Here is a 10,292-nt window from a genome sequence, read left to right on the forward strand (position 1 = left end):
CCTCCGGGTCAGATTCCCAGCCGGCGTAAATCTGCATTGGTCTCAATGGAAGTCACACTGACTTATGCAAGTTGAGAATCTGACCTTCTATGAGGATTCTCAGCAAATAAATAGAGGTTATTTAAAAAAAATATTTAAAGTGTTTCATGAATGATTTAAGTTATTTTTGAAACAGAAACTGAGCCTGTTAACTGTTTAAGTTTTCTAACAGTGCTCTTCACGTGTCAGTTAAGCTAATGTCAAAGTAGAATGCCTATTTTTTTGACAAAAACCACCACCAAAAAGAAAAAAAAAATTCTTGGATATTTTTTAAAAAAATAATCATATTTTTTTTTAAAAAGTTGCCGTTTTAAGAAGTGTTCTCATGTGTTGTACAGTCCCAGGATTTCTATGTATGTTGCCTTGTTCATATAAGGGCAGATGAGGGGAAAAGAACGTGTACAGAAGGTTCATATGTATAAAGTTGACCAAAACAAGAGTTTTCTTTAACCTGGCTGGGGAGGTGGGGAGGAGAAAGAGCTCCCTCTAGAGTCAGGGCTTTGTTCCAACGTCCTTTCTGCTTTGTTAGTGGACAAAACTGTATATATCGTGTTAATAAAAATACTTTGAATTTAAGATGGTCTGATTTGGTTTTTTTAATCTCCGTGAAAAGGAGCTAGGAAAACACAAAGTTCTGGGCTCTAGAAAGACCTCTCATAGCTGGAAAGTATAGATTTGGATAACACCCTCCTTAGGGGACCCGTAATATAATTTGGTTTCGAAGAGGATGAGGTCGGGAGGCCAACCCATGTGCTGCGGAAAATCTATCACCAGTTCTTAAGCTCAATACAGGAGCAACGTCTGCGGCCCATGTTACACAGGAGGTCAGACCAGCTGATTTAATGGTCCCCTTCTGGCTTTTAAAACTTATAAATCTATTGAATTTGGCCCCGATCCTGCAAACACAGAAATATGTGCTTAACTTTACACGTGTGCGTGGTCCCCTCATTGACTTTAATGAGCTTCTCCTGTGTTTAAAGTGAAGCATCTGTGCCGGATCGGGACCTTTAACAAAGTTGGAGCAGGGTTCTAAAAAACTGAAGCTGATTTCCCCTCTCTGCCCCTCTCCTGGAGAAGGTGACCTCTTCAGGGCACGGATGCAGTCAGTCAAAAAGTCAGCAAGAATGGGAAAGTGTTGAGGAGTAAATGGTCATTGAACACACACACACACAGACACACACACACACACTCTCACTATCCCTATAGGACCTCCCTGCAGGCAGATGAACACCCATTGGTAACAGTAGGTGAAAGCCAGGCCTGAATAATCATATGTAAACAAACTGAGAGCAGGTTGATGAAGCTGCACCAGGCCTGAATTTGGCCTGGTTGACGATGAACCTGATACTCCCTGGCCTTGTAACTTGTGTTATTCGAGCTCCCACGTCACACAGGTGTACGAGACTGCACAAGATGCAAACCAGTGAAGGGTCAGGCCCAGAACCCACTCTCCCTAGGCCGAGGATGGGTGTTTCCTTGGTGAATTTCTTGTTCCAAGCCAACCTGAATTCAGTTGCTTCTTCCCTGAGGAGCTCACGGCCTCGTTTGGCCAAGGGAAGGATCGATTGGTTGCTAAATGAACTCGAGGTGATTTGGAACCTTCTGCTGCTCATGCCCATGATTTCCCATGCCCTCAGTACCCCAACGTGCTGGACTCTTTGGGAAACTGGCATATACGAGTCCCAGTGGGAGCTGAGCCCTTCTAAAAGTCTGGCTCCGGCGGTGGGGAAGGAGCCCTTGAAAACGTGACCCTGAGCTCTTCTGAAAGTTTGGCCCATTGTGTCCTGGCAGAAACTCCTTGGCGACCATAAGTTTCTCTCAAACCATTTTTTTTGGGGGGAGGAGGGAGGTCAGAGGTGCCTGTAAAGTAATCCAAAGCAGATTCCATTCAATAGAGAATCAGTAAAAGGCAGCTACATTCACGTGTGCTTGGAATTGCCTGGTTCGCCCTGTATTTCCTTCTCACTAATTCCAGCCAGGAGAGACAGTAGATCCTAAATGGCAGCAGTGCGTACGGCTGGAATCATGCAGGGAGAAATCCTGCCACATTAAAGGAAGTTGTAGATAATATCTGTGGCTGGCAAGCAACAACTTTGGAGGGAGCTGTGGTTCTAGTGGTTAGACAAGGAGTCTGGGAATCACCACTCTGACATCGCCTTGCTGTGACTTTGGGTAAGGCATTACACCTCTCTGCGCATCAGTCCTCACATCTGTAAAATGGACAGATGGGTGACGCCGGGGAACATTCGACAGGGACCCTGCATGTGTGCATAACGTCAGACGTGTCAGAAGTCCCACGAGTTCAGTGGGGATGCTCATGTGTTTAACGGCGCAGAAGTGTTTGCAGAATCAAGGCTTTAGGGTGTAAAGCCCGCAAAGAGTGGTTAACGGGCCTGTGACGGTATCATGCAGGGAGCGCTGAATTTCAGAAAGGCCCCCAACAATTTAATAATACCTTCAGCGGCACCGAGCTGCAGAGCCCCAGCAAAAGGCAAACAAAAGGGCTTCATAAGAACAGCCACACTGGGTCAGACCAAAGGTCCATCTAGCACAGTATCCTGTCTTCCGACAGTGGCCAATACCAGGTGCCCCAGAGGGAATGAACAGAACAGGAAATCATCAAGTGATCCATCCCCTGTCGCCCATTCTCAGCTTCTGGCAAACACAGGCTAAGGACACCATCCCTGCCCATCATGGCTAACAGCCACTGATGGACCTATCCTCCAGGAACTTATCTAGTCCTTTTTTCAACCCTGTTATAGTCTTGGCCTTCACAACATCCTCTGGCAAGGAGTTCCACAGGTTAACTGTGTGTTGGGTGAAGAAATACTTCCTTTTTGTTTGTTTTAAACCTGCTGCTTATTAATTTCATTGGGTGCCCCCTAGTTCTTGTGTTATGAGAAGGAGTAAATAACACTTCATCATTGTGCTTTCACTATTACGCCGCTGTACCTACAATGCCTTGCCGCCAAAGACACTGAAGCGCTTTGCAAAGATGATCTCCAATTTGCAGAGGTGGAGGCCCAAATATTCAAAAGCAGTTTTCGGTTTTGGAAGCACTCCATTTTTCACGCCCCCACCCCAAGCCACCTACAGCCTGATTCTCAGAGGTGCTGAGCAACCTTGACGTCAGTGAGCGCTCCAGCTGCTTTGCTCAACCTATCTGGAAAGGCCAGAGCCTTCCGCAACGTGTTACCAAATCGTGTGATTTTTAGCACACTGTTCAGTGTTTTTCTTAAAGCCCCAGCTGCCAGATTCATGTGATGACGTGACAATCTCGACTTTCATGAAATAACAATGGCAACGTTTCTAGCCCTTATGGCGGCAGAGAAAAACTGGGACCCCCTGATCCCTGAAGACTCCCACAGCAGATGGCCAATAAAGGAAAACACAACACACACACCCGCATTCATTTTAAAATCTCCTGATATTTGGGGGACCTAACTCTTGATTTCTGAATGTTTGCGGTTGGCAGTACAGCTTCATTATTTGCTTTCTTTTCCCAGCTGGCTGCATCGCTAAGAGTAATTGTGTTGGGGAGTTAAAACTAATGCTGATCCATACGGGACACGAGCGGGGTTAATTGGTGTCCTTCTACCAAGAGGGATCTGGACATCTTGAGTTTGCCTGAGGCCTTGAGGACATGCACAGCCATTCTGGCCAATCAGAAGAGTTATTATTCCCTCCACCGCCACCTTTTAACTAACGAAAGACATTTTAAAAGTTATATTCCTTGATTAAAATGTTACGTCTGGGTTTGACTAAGGCTCCAGCTTCCCTGGGGGATGGGAAATCAGCCATAATGCAGAGATTCTGTTTTGCTTGCGTCTCTTCCCTCAAACCCATGTGTCACATACTGGCCATATTTTGTGGCTTGGAGTCTTGTTGTGATGTGTCCCTTTAGGGCCACGCTAGGGTACTGCCAAAACCTCCAGCAGCTCTGGACGTTAGCCTGGTGCATGAGTTGCTGGCGTGCAGGGCAGGCTGCTGGAGCTCTGCTGATCAAAGAGGGTTTCATCTCCCGAGGTGGGTGTGCCTGAAATTAGACGCTACGAGTCCCACCGAGAGGTGGCCTGAGCCATTTGCAGAGCGGAAAGCCGTGATGCATCGCCCTACCCCTCTAAGGTGTTTGAAACAACTAAGCTCTTTATAGTTAGCATTATAATCTAGCACTTTTCACCAGCGGATCACAAAGCACTTTCCAAAGGCCTTTTGCAAGTGGGGAAACTGAGGCACAGAGCAGTGAAGTCACTTGTGCAACATCATCCAGCCGGCCTGGAACAGAACCCAGGTCCCCACAGTCCCAGTCCTGCCCTTGAACCAGTCGGCCCCACTGCTTTGAAGAACACCCAGGCGTTTTGTTGCATGTTTGCACAGAGCCTCCTACCATGGGGCTTGATTTCCGAGTAGGTGCTGCTCTAACCCCCTCATCCACCCAGATGGCGCAGGCATCCTTGATGCTGGCTCCCTCTAACCCCACTCCCACTGGTTTCCTGGCGTACTCCAACCCCCTCTTAAAGCAGCAGACCTCAAGCAGGAGCTAGTACACTGCAGACATTAAATGAACTTGCCCATGGTACAGCTATGGGCCAGCATGCCAAGAAGCTCCGAAATCCCCATGATGAGCTGCTGATTGTGCCTGGAGCATACGATTAAGCTTTTCTTTTTCTCTTTTTTCTTTAAATTGCATGGAAGACAGACCCCGCCTCCTCTCTCCCTTGTCCCCAGATTGCCACACGCGTTGCTTTAGCGGCAATGCTGAGTTATGGGCCCATTTCAGGCCCCAGCCTGCTCCAGCTTACGCCAGCAGGAGCTTGCCCAGCACCTGTGAGCAGGATCAGGCCCCTCTGCCTCTGAGGCCGCACCAGGCCAAGGCAGCTTGACGGCCGTGTGATTTACGTGACACAAACAAGCTACATAATGTCTAGAGGTGGACCTGGCCTAGCGTTTGTCCTCCAAGCTGGAGGAGGGCTGGGGCCATGACTCACGGCTGGGGCAAGCACCTCGCCCCATGGGACTAAGTGCCGCTCCCCCCCGCCTGCCGCCACTCCTGGCAGAGAGTCAGGCCCTGGGGCAGCTCAGGAAGGGGAAGACCAACGAGAGGGGCACAGCAGGGGGGAGACGCCCCTTAAAACGAGAGAGACACAGAGATAGCCAGGCGACCACGGTGCTTAAGGTGTCAGTCACCTCCTCCCCGTTCATCGTTCAGCGGCCAGACAGAGCTCGGGGCCCCTTCGTGCTGGGAAGCAGGGAGCTTGCAAGCTCGCTAGGGTTGGGGGGGGGGGACGGAAGCAGGGGGACAGAGACGGGGAATGACTTGGTCAAGCGCGTCCTGTAACTAGGGCTCCTCGGTCCCAGTCCACCTCCCAACCCACTAGGCCGCGCTGCCTTGCAGCCTTTGCACTTTCCTGCTCACTTGGCCCAGCCTTCCGGCCCTGACAGAGCCGACCCCTCTGCTTTTGCCCCTTCCTGACCGACACGTTGCTTTGCTTGAATAAGTGCACTGTTTGCTTTGCTGCATTACTGCTCCCCGGCGCATTTGTTTTAGGCCAGTTCCCCATTCCCTTGGCATTTCTGGAAATTCTCAGCTCTTCTGAAGATCCTCGTGCATCCCCCGAGCCACCTGCATCTGCCAGGAACCTGTCTGAGTCAGAGCACCGCTCCCCTGCTGGTGAGTGCTGCTTCCAGGACTGCTCCATCTCTCCCCAGCAAGCTGGGCGTCTCTTGCAGCCGCTGCGTTGCTGACCCTGACTTGCACCGGAGCTGGAAACACAACCAGGAGGGAACCCCTGCCAGGCGGACAAGCCCCACTGGAGTGCTGCAGACTTTATAAGCAAGGATCTGTTTGCAATACATGCAATTGCACAGCTTTGATGCACATTTGTCTGCCCAAGTCCGCGGCCAGTAGCCCCTCACCCGAGTCCCTCTAATGGGGTTTAGGGCTCACTCAAGCTCGTACTGTCTGCGCACGTGATACCATCAGCTGCCTTACCCAGGTTTGCCATCCAAAATGATGGCGAAGACAACGATGAGTAACCTGGTGAATGTTGGAATTATAAAGAAGGGGATTTCCCCAGCATTTGGGACAAGCCTCACCACTTCCTTGATAAAGGGGCCAACCCCCACTCAAAACCACACCCACTAGTGGCTGATCAGAGATCTGATGGGACATTCAGATGTCATGTCTGCCTCGCATCTATTTCCCAGGCCGTCTTTCATTACTGCAAAGAGGCCAATCTGACCTAGAGAAGGAGCCTATTCTAGGAGTAAGAAAATCAGAAGCACATGGGACATGCAGACACTACAATAGCCACTTCTTTAAAAAACACAAAAAAAATCCCTGGCCCTCTCATGGCAGAGCCACATGAGCTTAGATCTATCTTTCCAGTGCCAAAAACAACAAACCTCCCGCCTTTCTGCAGAGGCCCAGCACCTGCCCTGGCCCAAGAAGGTGCAGGCTACAAAGAGTTAAGCCGAGACGCTAGCCCCTTGGGTTCTCTGGCGTAGCATGGTTTGAGGGCTGCGTGCAAATGGGATCTGTGCACTGGCAGGCGGGCAGACAGAGTGGAGACACTGCGTTTTATTAGGGCTCGGCTGCCAGCGAAAGAGAGAGAGAGAGAGGCAGGGAGGGAGGGGTGAGTGAGGAGGGAGCCCAGGCAGCATTGCCTGAAGTGAAAAGCATGTCGTAAGTGCACAACAGCAGCAAACCCCACAACCCTGGGTGCAGGGCTGCGTGTGGAAAGGGCAGGGCTGCTCCTGCCACAGACCTGCTTAGCTGACAGTTCTGCAGAGCAGCCGGGGTTCTGCAGCTTCCCTTCTCGGCGCACTCCTCCTGCCTTAGCCCACAGGCCCAGACGACATGGGGATGGGCACGGGATAAGAACCTGAATGGAATGGGTCCGAAGCTACTCCTGCCACCCACCCGCCCACTTGGTTAGTGCACAGCCCCCCCTCCTGCCCACAACCCCCTGCTGCTCTGGCCAAGCCCAGGGCTGGGGATTGTTCCAGGGTATCTGGGCCACTAATGAGTCCCAGCTAACCCGGCTGGTTGCTCAGCTCAGCCACGTGTCAAGAAAAGCTCCCCAACTGGTTCCACTGCCTAGGACGGACACAGGGCCTGTCCCGCAGAGGGTGGTGGCTGCGATCCTGGAGTCCCCAAGCCGGAGGGTGGGGCCAGCAGCTCTTCAGGATGGTTCCTCCCTTCTCAGCCCTGCTGCACCCCTTTCTCTCCCCGCCCCTCATCCCTGTGTGGACACGATGTCATCTGACAAGCCCTTGAATTGATTGGAAAGCCCCTTCGGCCTACACAGCCATCACCTTCTCCAGCTCACATTCGCCTCCGCCGCCAACCACGTCCCCCAGAGTCTGTCAGCACCACCCCCTACTCAGCCCTGCCCTGCTCTCATATCAGGCCCCTCCAAGGCCCAGCTTGCCAATACCTGATCTCCTCCCTCAAGCCTAGAAGTGGGAGCCCATCCATCTGCTACCACAACCCAATGCCTCCTCCCTCCAGATCCTCCAGCCTCTCACCCCTGGCTTCTTACTTTCCCCACCCCTGCTCTGTGTTCACCCCCCTTCGCAGGTGGGCCACAACGAGGGTGGGGGAGTGTCTAAGGCTCTGAGGGCTCCCCACACAGAAGCCAGAAGAGGAGAAAAACTCAGGTGCCATGCATGGCAACGTGGCCCCTGACACAAGCGGGAGAGCGGAGGACGGATGGACACAGCCTGCACCTCCGCTGACCGGGAGTGCTGAGTTCTCAGCTCTTCCTAGGGCATCATGGTTGCAGTTTGGGCACATCCCAGGAATGGTGACAGATACGAGCAGACCAGGTGAGCGTCCGCTATTGTGCAAGGAGCCACGCAAAGCAGCAAGGCTAGAAACTGGACTGTACAGACAGGGCCTGCATGAGATTTCCCAATCAGATGATCCACCGCAATCCTGATCCACAATGGATCCGGTTCTAGTCCTGGGCTCGCCACCACATCTCTGCCCAGCCCATCACGCCTGCCCTGCAGCCCCCTGCTATTCCAGCCCTGGGCTCCCCACCACCGCTCTGCCCAGGCCCCTCACACCTGCCCTGCAGCCACCAGGCTATTTCATTCTTAACCCAAGAGAGACACTTATGAGAAGACAGGACAAACCACTCCCCCCTTATCTGAGCCAAGCTATTCATCAGCGAGAGATACTCGTTATCTCTAGCACCAGGGACAAGATAGGGCCCACCCTGGATTCCACCTCTTCTAACCCATTGATAGCAGAACTCAGACTCTTTGTGGTATTGGGAGGAGATGGGGCTTTTCTGTGTCCCTGGCTTCACCCCACCTCCAGCCAGCAAGACATGCACTGCCCAATAACTATTCCATCAGAAATCACCACCAGCCTATTGGAGCCCTGTATTTTGGGGCTGCTTACCCTGCTGTCTCAAGGGACCCCAGCTCAGAAATAAAGATCGCCAGGTCATACCGGTTAAAGGCAGCCTTTGGTCTCTTGCCTGTTTTTTTGTGTAGGCAGCATGGTCTACTGGGTGGGGCACTGAGCTGGGACTCAGGAGACCTGAGTTCAATTTCCTGCTCTGCTGGGTGACTTGGACAAGTCACTGCACACCCCGTGCCTCAGTTTCCCCATCTGTACAAGGGCAATAGGGATCTCCTTGTAAAGTCCTTTGAGAGCAACTCGGTCGCTTTTCATTAGACGAGGTAGGTGTTCATTCTGCTTTTTGTTCGAATAGCTGCTGGGCGCTCCTGCCGGGCTCAGAGCCCTATTGTGCTCACTGCTGGAGACAGTCCAGCCCCCACAGAGCATATTGTCCGGACAGATCCAGGGAGGGAAAAGAGGCACAGAGGGGAAGTGACTTGCCCAAGCTCAGTGGTAGGACCAGGACTAGAACCTGGGTCTTCCGGCTCCCTGTGCTGCTTCCAATACATCACAGAGCCCTGGTTGGACACGAGCTGGGTCAATGCCCCCATACCCAGAGAGGGGAGAAACTGAGCCCCTCTCCTACCATTGACAGAGGTCCTGCTGTTACCAGAGGCAGGTGACGCCTGGCCAAAACCATGGAAGCGGAGAAACTCCAGTTTGTTTGGAGCTGAGGAGTGAAGCAGTTGCCCCGTGTGTGTCACATCAGACGACATTCCTCTGAGGAGTGACTTTGCTAGGAGACCGTGCATTTCCTGCACCATTGGATCACGCCAAAGCCAGCTGCTTGTGTCATGCTGCCAGGGGCAATGTGTGTGGGCTACCCATCCCCTGCCCTTCCCCTGTGTTTTCCTAGTTAATTGCAATGTCTCAATCAGCCTAACAAGCTGTTTACTAGGTTGTCGGGGACCCAGCTGCTTGCCATGCTGGAAATCCAGGGACAGCTTCGGAGCATGGAAGTTACCCCACCCCGGGGGGGTTTGCAGCATGAAAGGAATCGCACAGGGCTGAGTGGAGACAGCTAAGAGTAATGGGATGAATGTAGAACCAGTGTCCACAAAGACATGCTCCCGGCAAGATCAAACGGGCTGAGGACATGTGTCCTAAACGATCCCAGAGCTCTCAGCCTCCCACCCACCCCCGATTCAGATCCCAGCTCGGGTCAGCACCCCGGTGCATCTTTTCAAGGCAACTAACAGAACACCGGGGCCATTCAGCTCTCTGCACCTCTGGCAGATGAGCTCACACCCCCAAGATCCTATCTGCTCTGCATGCACCGCAGTGATCCTCTGGCACTGAGATGGAGAGACAGACAGACAGACAGACACCCCAGTCCCAGAGGGAGGCATGCTGCGAGGGCTGGATGGGAAGGCATTATGGATGGGCCCCCTGTGATCCTTTAAGCTGCAAACCAATACATCTGTAACTCCTTGGCCTCTGCAGATTTACCAGGCCGTGGCCTCTTCACTGTGGCCACAGACCCTTCTGCCGTGGGGGGAGAAGGGAGAGGAGACATGAGTCAAGAACCCCAGAAGGCGATCTTCAGCCTTCCCCCAACCTGGTTTCCCCCTCTCCTGGGTTCTTCCAGTCAGAGGGGAGCATCAAGGCCGAACCCTTTGGAACATGCTCCGTACGGCTGGATAGGTTTTCAGAAGATAAAGGGGAACCCTGCAGATAGATCCCACGCCTTCAGGGAAAACTCATCTGAGTTGCACCAAGGAACCAAAGATTCTGCAAGGCACCCGTAGCCCGGCCCCTGGAAGGGAACCCGTAAGGCGCCCCAGGCAGCTCCAGGCCGAGGAGCATCAGGGTTCAACCAAACTGAACAAGCAATGGA

Source organism: Gopherus flavomarginatus, chromosome 25, assembly GCF_025201925.1.
Source record: "Gopherus flavomarginatus isolate rGopFla2 chromosome 25, rGopFla2.mat.asm, whole genome shotgun sequence".
In the NCBI taxonomy this organism is placed as follows: Eukaryota; Metazoa; Chordata; order Testudines; family Testudinidae; genus Gopherus; species Gopherus flavomarginatus.